This window comes from Talpa europaea (genome assembly GCF_964194135.1).
Source record: "Talpa europaea genome assembly, chromosome: 7".
NCBI lineage: Eukaryota > Metazoa > Chordata > Mammalia > Eulipotyphla > Talpidae > Talpa > Talpa europaea.
The window spans coordinates 60,029,023-60,033,581 of NC_140074.1; positions in this window are offsets into that span (position 1 = coordinate 60,029,023).

Genomic DNA, 4,559 nt, shown 5'->3' on the forward strand with positions numbered 1-4,559 from the left:
TAGAAGTACCCAAATGGGGGTGAGAATTTCTTTGCATCTTGGGAGGAACAGCCTATCAACTAGCAACTGCATTGTGGGGTAGGGGGAGGAAAAGTAGGGATTATGAATTGCAAAAGGCAATGTCAACAAGGTTGCACCTTACCCTAGGGTTATCAGCTGAAGGGTTAAGAGAGCACAGAAATTCAGTCTGTATTTCCCTTGTCAAACCATATGCTCTTAGGGCCATTACACTTCAAAGGAAGAGGGAAGGAACTACCTTTTTTTTGGACAAAGATGCCACTGTTAACTAAGCCTGATCCTTGAGGGACTGTGGACCACTTAGTAGCTGGTGGGAGAGAGGGAAATGGCAGAATGAATCTATTATGTTTTAATTTCATAAAAATAGGAAGAGCCTGAAAAAGACATAAATTCAGCATGAGAGAGAAAAAGAACTGGAGAGAATGACAGGGAAACTTCTAACAGTTAACTGGACACATCTCTTCCCAACTCCAGGTTTAGTGACTTCTCAGTGGCACCTTAAAATCAGCACAGTGGAGGCTTTCACAACATGCAAACAGGCAAATACTAAGGAATCAGAGCTTTCAAAAATTACCATCTGGTTATCTTATAAAAACAGATTTTTTTTTTCCTCACAGTTCTGGAGGTTAGTAGTGATATCAGGGTGCAGCATGGTCAGATGCGGTTCTCTCCCAAACTTCTTGTATCCTCACATAGGAGAGGATGAGGGATCTCGCTGGGGTCTCTAAGGGCATGAGTCCAATTCATTAGGATTGTACCTTCATGACTTAAGCACCCCCAAACACCTACCTCCCAGTTCTATCACCTATGGAGGATAAAATTTTCAATATATGAATTTAGAGGTAACACAAACATCAAACATAACACTCTTCTACTCTAAGGAGAGGCATTATTAACTATTTACAACCACTGAATTAAAAGAAAGTTCTAAGTGGAAAATGAAATCTAAAATGTATTAAGCATGCTGCAATCCTTGAAACCAATGCAACCATGTGATATAGTTATTATTACCAACTTTATAGAGTAAGTAGCTGAGAGTCTTAAAGAAGTTAAATCATTTGCTCAAAGTCCCACCCAGCTAGAAGGAGGCAGAACTTGGATTCAAACCCAGCTTTGTCTGGCTGACTACAAAGTGCAAGTCTTTCCACCACACTCTGTGGTTTTGTGAAAATCTGAAGTCCGTGATTCTGAGATGGCTCACAGACAGTACTTGCTTATCACATTAATTCTCCTTAGCATTTTTATTTCCCCCAGTGACATTCAGGCATTTTAAAGGCCACTGCAGCACTTCCAGCACATTCATCAGGCTGGCTTCCATGCCTCCAAAGCCAGCCTCCCTATTAAGATCCTTCTTCAAAGAAACCATCCAGAGTCAAGCAAGTCAGAGTTCAGAAACCACTCTGCATTCTCTGACACTGGGAAGATATATTACTATACTCCGGTGACTGCAATATTTAGAACAGCTTTGGAAGGGTATTGTATCAATTATATTATCCCTCTGGGAGCCCTATTAACATTAAAATGTCTTATGAGACTAGCTAAAGACTTGAACAAAGAAAACCTCTCCTACAAAGGCTTCCTCGTATTTTACAGTTGTTAAGGAGGAAAAAATATCCACCTTGCCTTTTCCCTTTGCCTGTGATACCAGGATAGATGGTTCTTCTGAAACTACTTCAAGCAAATTATGTTAGAGAATGAGGACCCATCTCAGAACGGATTACCTGAGAACAAAAGCAACACTGTGTAGGAGGTGATACGGAGTCAGCATGGATTGGAATCATGGATACCTGGATCAAAATTCTGGCTCTCCTACTTACAATATCAACAAAAAACAACAATTGTAGTTACAACTTACGGAGCAACCATTACAGACCAGGGGCTTTCTATAGTCTCTTGCTTTATGTCCACATCAGTAGTAAAATGTGCATATTATTCTTAGTTTTATGCATGTATAAACCAAGGCTAAAAGAGGCTAAGGAAACTTGATCAATTTGGATAAGTATCTTCATAGCAAGCTTATGTATGGGGCCCCAAAGATCCCGCATGGATATAGTATTCATATCCACATGGATATGGTATTCACATCCTTCTGTAATCTTGTTGATGTGTGGCTAGTTCTAGTTACTTGTTTGTTACAAGTGAACAGAATACAGCAAATGAGATGGGTTGTCACTATCAAGATCAGATTAAGGAAGACTGACTTTTATTTTGCTTTGCTCTCTTGTTCACTTGATCACTTTGATGAAGTCATGCAGTGAGCTGACCTATGGAAAAATCCACATGGCAAGGAACTGAGGCAACCTCTGGCCAACTGCCAGGTCTTCCATCCAACATCCTGCCAACAACTAGTGAGTGAATTTGGAAGCAGATCTCACCTCAGTTGAACCTTGAGATGACCATGCCTCTGGTCAACACCTTGATGGTAGTCTTTTGAAAGACTCTGAGCCAAGAGGTTTAGTGAAGCTATGCTCAGAAAATGCGAGCTGGGACTCCCCTGGTGGCTCAGGCAGTTGAGCACCGCGCTCTGAAGCTGTCCACAGCCTTTGCAGTGCCGGTTCAATCCCAGCAGGCCGGCGGGGGTCCCACATGGTGCACAGACCTCTCCTGTTGTGCCCGCTGCTCCCCTCAGCAGTGTATTTCATCAATCTGCCTGTTCTGTTTCCCACTCTGTCTCTGGTGAATTCTCTCACCCTCACATTCATCTGGCCTGTACCCTGGTTCTTGTCTAAATAAATAAATAAATCTTAAAAAAAAAAAAAAGAAAGAAAGAAAATGTGAGCTGGAGTTAAGTCTCAGCACGATCAAGCTGTCACCAGCCACTGCAGAAAGAGTTCAATCCCTGGCCAAGAGCTAACAGACATGGCACAACAGACCTCTCCTGCCTCACTCACTGCTCCCCTCAGCAGTGTATATCAGTAGATCTGCCTGTTCTGCTCCCCACACTATCTCTGGTGAATCTTCTCACCCCCCCCCCCCCCGCCACACCACCTCTGGCCTACACCCCAGTTCTTGTATGCATAAGTAAATAAATCTTAAAAAAAAAAAAAAGAAAATGTGAACTAATGAATGTGTGTTATTTCAAGATGCTGTTTTGGGATAGTTTGTTATACAACAACATACAATCAATACAGGTGATAAGGAATGGAGATGAGATTTAAAGTTAACTTTCAACTTCAAAGCATAAGCTCTGTCCTCAGAAAAATCCAAACACTTACATTTTGGTTCTCCACCTTAATCTTTTTTCTTCCCATTTGGCTTCTCTACCAATAGGTACACCCTAAAAGATCAATTTATACAGAGAAAGCCTCCATCTAACTTAAGTGTTAGATCTGTTACTCAGGGATTCTTCTCAGGGCCTGATCAGACATCTGATCTGCTGCTAATATCTAATGCCACTACTGATGTCTCTATGGAATATACATATGGCTCATAGCAGGTACTCATTTTGACCTACTTAATATCTTTGAAATGAGCAGCTAAAACCATATCCATCTTGCTTATTTTCATGGCCTCAGTGTCTAGTAGAGGGCCTAACTTAGAGTAGGCACTCAACTAACATGTGCCTAATTAATGAATTGAATGAGCACCGTGGTATCTTACCCTCCCTGGACAATCATTGCTTGATTTTATAAAAATCATCGCATTCATGAATGTTGGTGTATATAATTTGTTGATGTACTGGACCCATCCAGTAATTTTACTTCCGTGTTTTTCCTATTGCTTGTTCTTATGTCCTAACAAATCTAATTGAAAAACATAAGAATTTCCTTCCCAAATACAGGCTCAGTGTCCACTCAGTTTTCTTTGAAAATGAAATAAAAGACAAAAAAGTAAATGGCAATAACAGCAATTATGTATACTTTCTTGAGCTAAGTATAGGGGTTTACTTAGAAACTGAAGCCACAGAGGACTGTGTTAGCCAAGACTAGTTTTGCAGTCAAAAAGGACTATTTTACTGAAGGCATGTCTTTGCTTTCTGTCTTGTTTTAAACCTTAAAGATGACTTGGACATATTTAAAGCTATAGTATGCCATATAGTTAATCTGACATTAAATAGCCCTATGGATTTATATAAATCATCTCTAGTCTCAAGGAATTTGATGAGAAAAATCACTGATGATGAATTTTACATAATACCCATTGATTTCTCTTAGACCAATAATCAAAACTATTAATTATGTAGACCCAAACAATGTGCACAGGTCATCCAGGAATGATTCTTTTACAAGGGTCACAAATTCACTTTTTTCTATGCATTTGTTCAGTAAGACTGGGGTGCTCAGGAGTTAAAGAAAAGATTTATTCAGTTAGAAAAATCAGCAAGATGTGAACCACATTTTAGAATTAGAAACAGCAGCTGTATTAAGGAGAAAAAAAAAACTAGACTTAGAATTTAAAATGTGTTGTGTGTGCACCCACGTGTTCAAATCCTTGGCCTTCTGTAATTGGTTGAGTAAACTTGAACAAATCACTTCACCTCTTAGAGTCTCCATTTCATTAACTGTAAAATGGGCAAAATCATTCTGACCTCACTCAGGCCC